At 39.6% G+C, this 12754-nt stretch overlaps 1 protein-coding gene across 1 annotated transcript in view; it reads left to right on the forward strand.

The window, feature by feature from the left end:
• tnfrsf21 (tumor necrosis factor receptor superfamily, member 21) overlaps window positions 1-12754 on the forward strand; it is a 55214-nt gene that overhangs the window by 38896 nt on the left and 3564 nt on the right. The gene's annotated exons all lie outside the window — the stretch shown is intronic.

Here is a 12754-nt window from a genome sequence, read left to right on the forward strand (position 1 = left end):
GCTGCGTATTACGATTCCACTATGCTGTGTCTTATATTAGAACAGTAATATGAGACTGGTGTGCATTATTTTTACCAAAATATTTACCTTTGCTTCATCAAAACACCAACAGAAAAAGTCATCTGAAACTGTGATTGGTCAAAATGCTCACAACACCCAGTTAAAAATTGCAATGAGTTAGAAGGCTCATGTGATCTCTGTCCAAAAAAAGACCAAGTATCTACATTTTTTTTTTTTCTACATCTTTTGAGCACAGCAGCTGCCCTTTACATTGTGTGGCTATTGGTCCAAAATTGCTTGGAATAAAATCACTTACATTAAAAGTAAAGGAAATCTTTGCCTCTGTTAATTTGCTATTTTGGACAGTGACGATTTGCATATTGCTGCCTTCTACAGGGAGATTCACTCGAAAGAGGCCCTGAATATTCTGTAATAACTCTCGCTAGGACAAAGCAATCTGAACGAAACAACGTGCAATGTGCTCCTCAGTATATGGAGCTTCGAACAAGCCGGGATGCCCCTGTGGGAGCGATGAGGTGGGCGCCGGACGGCCGTTGCAACGTTTGACCTCCGTTTGCAAATTCAGGGTGCATACCCCCGTACCCCTTCACTCATCCTAATGGGAGTTACAACAGAACATTCTGGGCCTCTTTCAAGTGACTCTCCCTGTATATCAACATTGCTATCATTTATTTTTGTTAAATGATTAATTTTTCCTAAACGATTAACAAAAGTATATTATGCAGCCCTCGTGTCATCAGTGGTACAGTGAGGCCTTCGCATACAGGGTTCCAGACTGTGTAACAAGAGGTGGGAAGTTTAGCAGCCCACTTCACTTTGGTTCTCGGTCAGTGCCGTCTCCTGCTGGGTTTGAACTGTTAGAAGTTACAGGACATGTTGTTCTGGTAGGCTACAGCATTGCTGTGCACTCTAATGACTGTACTTTCTTATATAATCTGCATGAAAGTGCACCAAACCTATGCATGTTCCAGGTACCATAACAAGGTAAACAAATCTCATGAATGTCTTGTGACTGTCCGGGCTCCGTCCCTCAAGGCTACATTATTCGGAGCTCAAGTCATTCATCAGCTTTCATTTTAGATCTTCAGACAACGTCCGCCCCGTTTTCCTGCGTTCATTCGTGATAAAGATACCCTCTGTGCGTCGCCCTTGTCTCAAGGTCAGATGAAAGGAGACAAGGATTTCTGATTTATTTCAGTGCTACTATGATACAGTGATAAAGCTCCTGTGTTCACCTTGTGTATCCACCTGTCAGCACCGCTTAATAATCGTCTTATTCCTGTGCTGTCCTTGAGGTGATGGCAGAAGTATATCATTGAGTAATGAACTCATGATCTTTGATGAATCTGCGCCTTAACAACAGCAGGATTCACTGAGATTTGGTTGAGTGCACTGTGAAAATCCTTGTTTTTGTGGATGTGGATACCATATAAAGTAGCTTCTAATTACAGAAATGTACACAGATCAGGCATAACATTATGACCACCTCCTTGTTTCTACGCTCATTGTCCATTTTATCAGCTCCACTTACTATATAGGTGCACTTTGTAGTTCTACAGTTACAGACTGTAGTCCATCTGTTTCTCTGATACTTTGTTAGCCCACTTTTACCCTGTTCTGCAATGGTCAGGACCCCCATGGACCCTCACAGAGCAGGTACTATTTGGGTGGTGGATCATTCTCAGCACTGCAGTAACACTGATGTGGTGGTGGTGTGTTAGTGTGTGTTGCGCTGGTCTACGTGGATCAGACACAGCAGTGCTGCTGGAGTGTTTAAACACTGTGTCCACTCACTGTCCACTCTTTTAGACACTCCTACCTTGTCAGTCCACCTTGTAGATGTAAAGTCAGAGACGACAGCTCATCTGCTGCTGCACAGTTTGTGTTGGTCATCCTCTGGTCCTTCATCAGTGGTCACAGGACGCTGCCCACCAGACACTGTTGGCTGGATCTTTTTGGTTAGTGGACTATTCTCAGTCCAGCAGTGACACTGAGGTGTTTAAAAACTCCAGCAGCACTGCTGTGTCTGATCCACTCAGACCAGCACAACACACACTAACACACCACCACCACGTCAGTGTTACTGCAGTGCTGAGAATGATCCACCACCCAAATAGTACCTGCTCTGTGAGGGTCCATGGGGGTCCTGACCATTGCAGAACAGGGTAAAAGGGGGCTAACAAAGTATCAGAGAAACAGATGGACTACAGTCTGTAACTGTAGAACTACAAAGTGCTCCTATATAGTAAGTCCTGAGCCAGAAAAACTCTTATTTCTGCCTTTTAATGTAATATTGTGATTTGTTTTGATGTGTAAAAATGACCAAATGACCATTTTGAGCAAGCAAACATGTCAATAGGCATATACTTCATGTATCAGTCACCTTGTTCTGTTACACTAATTGAAACAAATCAATATTAGGCCCTTAGTGCTCACTCAAATCACAGTGCATCCAACAATGAATGCAGCACTGTGCATCTTTAATTGGTTATAGAAAACACTGTAGCACATAGAAATCTATTCTGCATGCTGATCCATTTCACTAATGGATATGCATGCAGCCCAAGTACTCTGGTGGCAGATTTTAATGAGATTGGTGGAACAGAGCCAAAGTCTCTGGAGGTGTCACCAACAGCACATTAGGTATGATGGCGTTAATCACATCATCGAGTCTTCAACTATTTTGATACAGTTATTTATCGTCTGCCGTATGAATTCAGTCATGCAGTGATGTCACCACTTTCTTTGTTTGGCGCTCCCTCCACTCAGCCACCGCGCCTTCCAGACAGAACACTTTACAATCATTCTCTCCACTTGTTTATGTCCTCTCATCATGTCCAGTACATTACCAAGCAATCCTTTCCCATCAGCACAAGGTTAAGTGCTGAATGTAACATCTGCAACAAGCCACTGACTTTGTGTATTAGATGGGTTTAGCCAGTACATTTTAACCCTGCAGTCAGGTTGCTTTTCGCAGACGATGATGTAAGACAGAAGTCGTCAGTGGTATCAGATACTGGATTAGTGAATGAAATGAAATCTACCCATTTACACTGACAGCGTCTTACAGTTTGGCAAAAAGAAATAGATAAATAAACGCCTGTTGTTTACAGGGCTGGAAAATACTTGAGTAATTGTTCTTGTCGTCCTCTTCAGTGTTATCTTGGAAGATTTATACTGTACTCAAGTATTACTTTAAGTAAATACTTATACACTTACTCAACTACATTTTCAGGAGAAAAAACAAATTAGATTTTCATTTAGACCTTAAAAGAACTTGTTACAAATCTCAAAAGCCAGATGTTTCTCTCTTCTTTCCTTTGCCAAATTGATACGCAGTCATATGCAAAAGTTTAAACACCCCTGGTCAAATGACATGTTTGCTTGGCTTTCTAAGTGAAAATAAGTTAACACGTCCTCTAGAGCCCATGTGTCAAACACAAGGCCCACGGGACATAACAGGCCCGCAACAAAATCCTACATACTGTATTATACACAAAACCAACATACTATATTATTTACATTACATATATATATATTATACACAGTATACACTTAAAATTTGCTCAGCAGCTTAGAAACTGAGCCCAAATATTAATGACCTTGGAGCAGAGAAAAGATGCCAGGTGTCTAGTTCAAGCATATAGGTGGGTTTAAAAGATCGAGCTCCTGGGGACGTTTAAATTTTGATTGAATTTACATATTCATGTAATATTTTAAGGTCTACTACTCTGTATCTGTTGAAGTTTTTGAATAAACAAGGGTCAGCTTGGGTAATAGCAGTTAAAACATAGGTGTTCTCTGACCCACGGATGTTTTGAGATTTTTTAATATGGCCATTTTAGTGGTTGAGTTTGACACCCCTGCTTTACAGCGATCAATCAATATGACATTTTTCTGCAAGTTTAATATACTGGAAACAAATTATAAAATGTGCCATAACTTTTGCACAGGTGACATTTCATTTTTTTTTTCAATGTGTTAAAGTTAACAAGTGAACAGTAAGTGTGCATTAAGAAGTAGAGGATGTGTTCATTTATTTTCACTTAGAAAATCAACAAAACATGTCATTTGACCAGGCGTTCAAACTTAATTGGTAAAATGACTAATTGTGAAATGAAACTGCCCGCACCTGTGCTTTGTGCAAAAGACCATCCGTTAGTTGTTGCACTATATGCAGAGTTTATTGTAAAGGTTTAGAAAAGGCGAACTTGCTAGTCTGAAAGTTATTGTAATATAAATGTACTTTTTACTCTTATTTACTTGAGTATGTTTAAATGTAGGTGCTTTTTGACTTTGACTCAAATACATTTTGGGTTCCATCCTTCAGCTTTTAATTAAGTAAGAATAAAGGTGTCAGAAGTTTACCAGATGTTTAAAATATCACAAGTGTCCAGCGTAGGGTTCTCCTTTAGCAGCTGTAGCCAGTCAGCAGCCTGTCCATGTTGTCCATCCTCATACACACACACACACACACACACACACACACACACACACACAGACACACAGACACACACACACACACACACTAACAGCAGGCCATGTAGGAGGAGAACAGAGTGAAGGACACAGCACCTCCACACCTTTACTCCCTGCAGGTTCAGCCAAAACCACATGTGTAATACAAATATGTAGGGTTACACCTTAAAAAGGTGCTTTGCACTCAGATCTCTCATTCAAACGTGGCTCTTTCAGGAACTAAAAGTGATTCTTGTATGGCATCCCAAAAAGAACCCTAAGTAGCACCTTTTTTTAAAAAAGTGTACCCCTAGTTTTACCACCTTGGTTGTTAATATATGTTTTGTAGAGGGGTTTGTATGTAAATAAATGCCTGTTGTCCATAGTGGTTCATTAGAGATCTAGAAAGAGCAGATGGATAAAGTCAAGAGTTGTGAAGTGAACATTTTAGAGGCGCTGGGATGATCTGAGGCTGGATTCACAAAAGTGTTTTAAGAAAGAAAACCTTCTTAAATGTGCCTTTTCCCTTAACTACGTACTTAAGAAAAAAGGTGAGATAAATTATTATTCTTCCTTAGTCTTTCTTATCCCTTCTCTAAGAAAAATTGTAAGAATCAGTGGTATTCTTGAAAAAAATTCTTAAATATTTTCTTAACCTTATTACAATCTCACACTTGTTGTAGACTGTAAGAATTGACAGCCTCTTAAACTGTAACTTCTAATGAGTTTCACAGCATATAATTGTTCCAATAAACCGAGGAGGATTTTCCTGCTGTTTCCTCCATCGTCACGTTCAACACGCTCTTCTTTTCTATTTTTATGTTTAGTTTGATTTTGTAATCGGTAATCTGTAACATGTAACATGATATTAATAGACTACGTGACAAATTACCTTCAGCCTACATACGAAGACAATTACAGTTTTCTTAAGAAAATAATCGAGTTAATTCCTTGTTTACGAGAATTGCATTTAGTTCTTATGAACTTCTTGGTGTTTGTCTTAAGATCTTTCGTAAGGTTTTTTTAGGAAAGATTTGTGAGTCTGCCCCCTGGTCTGTTATGTTTAGCTGTTTACTTCGACCGGGCAGTTATGCTCTGGCACTGTGAAGCAGCATTTATTTAATTTGCCTTTTAAACTGACCAAAAACTTCCCATTAACACAGCAGTACTTGTGTGTGCTGAGTCATATCTTGTGCTCTTAGAAAGAAAAATGTCAGACTCTGTGAGGCTCAGCGTTTGAAGGAAGCCTGGCGTCCGCTGCCTCCCACCGTTTATGTTTACTGCCACTCATTAAGACCCAGCCCCGACTTCTTGCTTCCAGCTGGGTTATTTTTGTCCCGCCCACAGCTGCTCCAGTGTGCCACCAGCTGTGTAGTTTCGTTACAGATGTGACCTGCAGGGGGCCTACCAAGGAAATCCATTGCCTTTGACCAGTGTTTATAATGCCTGTCTGAGTAAGAGGGCTGACCTAGAGAGGAGAGGGATCAGGATTGGGTCGCACCAGTGTGTAAAGTCCTTTGTTAACACTGGTTAGTTTATTATTTGACTAAATTTGGTTGCTCCACAAATCCTTAAGCCTTGTCTTCACTAGTAACAGCTAACTAATGCGTACATCTAGTTAACATGACGATAACGTTTAGAACCAATCTATAAACGTGCCACAGTGGACGTGCGATGGCAGTATACACTGACTTTTCAATGAAAAATATCCAGTATAGAAGAAAACTACATTCTCAGAAATAAAGGTGTGAAACTGTCACTGGGGCAGTCCCCCTCTTGTCACTGGGGTGGTTTCCTCAAGGGTACATCTCAGTACCTTTAGTCAGGGAACATAACTGTATAATACCATAATCCACTGAAATGATATGTTCTAAGCTGTACTGACTCCACACACCCCGTCTCGTCTCCAGGCTTTTATTTTACTGTTCTGTTTTAAAACATTCGGTTATGAAAAGGTACAAATACGAACTTTTCACCTGGAAAAACTCATTTAAGGTTCACAATCAGACCTTAAAACCACTGTTGTACCTTTGAGGGAACATTTACACTGTTTGTACCTTGATGAAGGAAAAATGTACCTGCACAGAACCTGTATTACTAACAGTGTATGTGTACTAGCTAAACTAGATGAAACTGAATATCTGTACTCATTGTCTGATTATTCTATAATATTTTCTTACAAGAACCAAATATGAAGCTTTTTTAAACTATTTTTTCTGGCTAAGTGACACAACAGCAGCCTCAGTTTAGACGTTTTGGCAGATGCAGCGTCTCACTGAACTGGAGCTGTTGATTTTAGCTTGATATTTGGAGTTAAAATCAAGATGTTGATTAGAGCTGTGAAATTACTGTCTGTAGCATTTAGTGTTTTTAGCGTAGTTAACCAAAAATGTTTCTGGTCATCTTTGTGCTTTCTGTGTGTTTTCCATTGGTTTCCCCAAAACTTACGCCTGGGGTGGGGGGAGTAACTTTTAAGTAACTACTAAGCTCAACGTTAAAACTAGTTTGTGTGGTGAAACTCGTTCTGATTTAGTAATGCATAGACCTGAATTTAGTAAACACTGGAGGTGGGTAATCCAGGTTCAAAAAGTAAAATCCCTCCCCAGGATTTTGTTCCAACTGCCTGAACATTTTTGCTGCTGGTTTGAGCCAAAGAGAGAAGTTAAGCAGTTGGAACAAAACCCTCGGGAGGGTTTTTACTTTTTGGACCTGGATTACCCACCTCTAGTAAACACTTATGTCATAACTAGCCTACGTTACAAGTGCAGTCAGAACCCTGATCCTTAAGACTGTCATGAGTAAAGTAGATATTATAACTAAACAACCAACTGAAGTTATTCTTAAACCTTTTATAAAGGAATAATTCAGTTAGGGAAAAACGTTTCAAACAACTGCCCCAAATATTCACCTCAAAATTTACTTCAAGATACATTATAAAGTGAGTTTTCCTAGTTTTTATACCAGCAAATACAGCTTCAGAGACTTTTTCAGCACCGCTGTAAGAGGCGAGTGAGCCTGTTTATATTAGATATAGCAGTGTTGACATTTTTCTTTTGGCCAGTGTCTCTTCAGTGGATTAAATTAAATTAAAAACACATTAATGTCTACCTTTTTGATGAACCAGCAATGATTCACTGGCAGTTTGCATGATTGGCTGTTTGCATGAGCCTGATAGACGCAAATAATTTGTATTAAATTTTTCACTGTGTTTAATATTTTTAATGACTTTTTAAAGGCTGACTACTTCACTTTCTCCAGTACTTTGGAATCTTTGAAAGGCTTTGCGTGGTTTGTTATTGTTCAGTCCATTTTATTGTTTGGCCATAATCAAAATAATGTTTATTTTTGTGTTTATGCTTTGCAAGAGACAAACACAGGACATTTTAATGGGTATTGGGTGGAGTTTTTGCCATGTTGTAATTTAGAATGAAGGTCAACTGATATATAGTGAAAATATATAGTGAAAAAATTAGTAACGATGATTATAAACAGCAGATTTTCATTTTTCTGTCATACTAAACCTCATGTTAAGTCTTTCTGTGAAGATGCGTTAATTCACAAACGCTCATTTATTTTTTTTTGTTGGGTTTTGCAGACAAGTCCTCTGTTAATGACTAGCGCCTCCTCGGCCCTCCAGCCATGCATTCCAGAAGACACTACAGACACTTCACCACAGAGCCCTGAGTGCTTCAGCAACACATGATCTGTCTGTTGTGCACCAAATTAGATTTATGTCTCTATTAAATGTTCACCACTCAAAGGCCATTAAGGTCTATTTGTTTTGACATGCATGTGGGCTCCGCGAGGACTGACGCCATTTAGTGATGTCACGTGACTCAGCCCTCAGTGCTCATTCTTTGCGGATGAAGGAAAAAATATTTTCCTTAATCTTTTGCGCCATCAGTGACGTTCATTCTGTAAACAGCTGGGTTGCCAAACAAGAATATTCTGTGTTTTAACATCTTATGGTTGCTTGACCTCTTTGTTCATGTTTTATTGATTCAGCTATGAGGTCTCTGACATCCTCAGTAAGATGATAATAATATTTTCTCTGAATCAGAATCTCTTTTTCAACAAGTACAAGATGGAGAAAGATTCTCTGTTGATGCAAATGTGAACATAAACTCCAGTAAACATATTGATGTTGTCTGAACAAAACCTTGTATCTCCAAAATGAGAACTTTACAGGAGAAGGAAAAAACACACTTTACTTTTAATGTAAGTCAATGGAACCAGAATTTTTTCCAAGTCATTTTGGGCCGTTTCTTGAGGTCTGTTCATCATGAAATTTACATACAATATAAAGGGCAGCAGACATTTTCAAATTATGTCAAAAACTGAAAAACGTAAAAAATTTAGATGTGAAGTTTGGTTCTGACAACCACAATATATACAAAATGCATAAAATACAAATACTCAATTGATATACAAATAACATAAAAAGAGTCCAGTGATTGTAAAGTTACTTTTGATTGTAAAGTTAGTTTTACTTTGCTAATTTTCCATGATTTACACCAGGAGTCTTGAAAGTTCTGCCAAATCAAGCAAACTTTTAACAGTATAATTATACGGGACTCTTATTATGACAGCAGTGGCGTTTCTGCTGAACATAAGTAAAGATTTTACAAGTGAAATGTTGACAAAATGAGCAGTTACGTCTGCGCTCTCGGTGGATATGTTTGATAGTTCTATTAATTTCTTAATTTTGACATGATGTATCTACCACTCTGACCTGAATGAGTCCACAAAGGCAGATTTAACTCACTGTCAGTCCAAATTAGAATAGTAGCTACATTAGTTACAGCTAAATTATAGCCATGCCTGCATAATGTGCAGCATTTATGCTGCATCAGACTTTCCTCTGAGTGGTTCCTCTTGCATGCAGTGCTCTGTTTTTGCTTTTAACATTGTAAGCAAAAGCCTAAACTGACTTTATATAGCTTATGTTCAAGAAGGTAAAGCAAATCTTCCCATTAGATGTAAATATTTAGCTGCAGAAAAACAGTAGTTTCACAGTGTGAACGCACTACGTACTAAAAGTGGCTAGTACAGTATGGAAGTACTCGGTTTGAGATACAGGGTAAGTGTTTTCCTGCTCTAAATATCCAGTTCAGCTCAGGAGGGGATTGTTACTTAGCTGATAGGTGGAATCAGGTGCATTGGAGCAGGGAGGTTTACAGTGGATGTACAGTTCAAGGAAAAAAAAACTACAATTGCTATAGAACCTCTGCATCATGTGGAGGTTCTTTAAAATCTAAAAAGGTGCATTTCTTTACAGAACCATTCATTTAAAGGTACTTTTGCTCCAAAAACCCTTTGTGGCACCTTGATTTTTAAGTAGACAGGTATGGCCTTTTGGCACACACTGTTAGAAATAAAGGTACATTTTTCCTTCATCAAGGTACAAACAATGTAAATGTTCCCTCAAAGGTACAACAGTGGTTTTAAGGTCTGATTGTGAACCTTAAATAAGTTTTTCATAACCGAATGTTTTAAACAGAACAGTAAAATAAAAGCCTGGAGACGAGACGGGGTGTGTGGAGTCAGTACAGCTTAGAACATATCATTTCTATGGATTATGGTACAGTTATGTTCCCTGAGTTAAGGTACTGAGATGAACCCTTGAGGGTTCCACTCCAGTGACAAGAGGGGAACTGACTCAGAGACAGTTTAGTACCGTTATTTCTGAGACTGTAGGCTTCATAAAATTGGTAACGGTGGCAGATGATATTTGTTTTCATATAGCGCTGGTTGTTTTTGGATGGCGATTGGCCCAGAGTGAGCAGTTTGGAAATCTTGTCCAATGACAGACGTTCATCAGTCTGTGTCACCGGTTGTCTCAGACAGCGTCATGCTAACAGAACGCAGTCTTCCCCATGTCGTGTAGTAGTACCCAGCTGCAGACCCCCAGTACCGCACTTTCAGACCCTCACTATCACCTTACCTGCAGTAACAGACCTTAATGTGACATCATATCCGGAGCTGAGACTGCGGGGCTGAAAATGCTGTATTACGGGTCTGCAGCGAGACCCTCCTCATGCCGTGGGCAATGCTTGCGTCCTTAGCAGTGTGACTGGGGCCATGTAGCCTGTGGGCAGTGAATTCCAAGGCTATGAGAGTGGACACAATCGCTTTCATCTGCCTCTATTGCACAAGCCTCCTTTGACGCACGGGGACGGCTGCGTCGGTGGAGTCCTTCGTGCTAAGTCCACAGTGGACGTGATGTCCCATCTCTCGTCATTCCTGCTTCATGCTGAACAACACTAGTGTTACTAAGCACTGACTCTCATTCTTGACCTCCTCTCTTCATCTGCTCTGTTTAACCCCTTCTCAGCCACGACTCACATCCTGCAGTAACCAGTGATTAACCTGTTAGTCCACACCAAGTAAGCATGGGCTGGCTGGGAGAAATGTATTCACAGTTTGATGAAGCATGACAGGAATAGAACACTGGAACACTATAATAAGCAATAAGCTCTCTGCTTTCGGATAGTCTGAGTGGTTTACCACGAGGAAGTTGCGCTTGAATGGCAGGTCATAAACCCAGGCAAATACCATGTTACGCAAGTTTACAAGCCACAGCGTAACTCACCCAGTACATTCTCTGAAACCATGTAAACACAGTAGACCGCGCTGGCAAACAAAGGCAAGTGGTTAACTAAAAATTGAATTAAAAAATAAAATATCCATTTCTGTATCGCCGCTCGTCATCAAGCGCACAATTTCTCTGTATTTTCCGAGTTAACATATTAAAATATAAAATGTGCCTTAACTTTTGCACAGCCCACGTTTAATGTTTTTTTTTCCAATGTGTTACATTCAGTGAATAAACAGCAATGGAGCAGTAAAACGTGCAGCAGTGTGTTCTCTGTAGAGGATGTGTAACTTATTTTCACTTAGAAAATCAACTGAATGCCATTAGAGCAGGGGCGCACAAATTTTTGCATATGACTGTACATGCTATGTGCATGTGTTATTGTAACGTTAAGCCTGTCTTCAGTAAGTATGCAGGGCCATTCAGTAAGCAGTACTTTGAGCATTCGGCAAATGAATGATGTCAAAATGTGTTCAGTCTTGTGCAAATGTTTTGGCACCCCTGGTTTTGTTGATTTTCTAATTGCAAATACATCAACACAGGCAGTGGTATATTTCTGCAAAATTAAGTGCACGATTTCTATTTATTTATTGAGTTTAACAGCTTAGAAAATAAATACAACAAAATAAAATACGTGCCAAAACTTTTGAAGATGTAAAATTTTATGAATTATTTTTTTCATGATATGTTAATATGGCCTATTTAAGTCTTTGGATTCAAAAAGATCCATTTTATGGATTAGTTCAATTCCATCAGGAGCTCCTGATTTCACTCAATGAAGGATTGATTGGCTGAGGCAGGTATTGTAATTATACATGCTGGGCTTCCTCCAGGAGAACTTTAGAAACGATTAAACGAAAATGTTATAAACATAAAGTCATTACTGATTGCGTAAATGTTATTTATACTTGTTCTAATGCAGGGTTGTCAAACTCAACCACTAAAAAAGCCATATTAAAAAATCCCAGCAAATCTGTGAGCCGGCTGTGTTTTTATTACATTTTTACTTCACATTTTGCCGCTGTTTATTCAAAATATGCCAAAACTGCAACATCAAAAATAGGCATTGAAAACATATTCAAAAGTAATTCTAAATAAAAATACATTTTTTATGTATTTTTTTTTTAACTAGACACCAGGCATCTTTTCTTTTTGTGTAACCGCTGATCCAGAGATTGTTGTTGGGGGTCACACTATGTTGCAGTGCATGCTGGGGACTGTAGTGCATTGCAGGGTGAAATGGGCTAATATCCATCCATCCATCCATCCATCCATCATCTAAACCGCTTATCCTTCTGGGTTGCGGTGGGGTGCTGGAGCCTATCCCAGCTGTCATTGGGCGGAAGGCAGGATACACCCTGGACAGGTCGCCAGTCCTTCGCAGGGCAGACAGACATATACAAATCACACACACTCTAGGGGGCAATTTTAGCATGTCCAATCAGCCTGACTGCATGTCTTTGGACTGTGGGAGGAAACCGGAGTACCCGGAGGAAACCCACGCAGACACGGGGAGAACAGACAAACTCCACACAGAAATGACCCTGGCCAGCCAGCCAGGAATTGAACCCAGGCCCTTCTTGCTGTGAGGCAACAGCACTACACACTGCACCACTGTGCCACTGTGCCGCCCCACTAATAAGAATAGAAAATTAAAATAATTTCACAGGCCAAATAGGG

This window comes from Colossoma macropomum, unplaced genomic scaffold (assembly GCF_904425465.1).
Source record: "Colossoma macropomum unplaced genomic scaffold, Colossoma_macropomum, whole genome shotgun sequence".
Classification (NCBI taxonomy): Eukaryota; Metazoa; Chordata; class Actinopteri; order Characiformes; family Serrasalmidae; genus Colossoma; species Colossoma macropomum.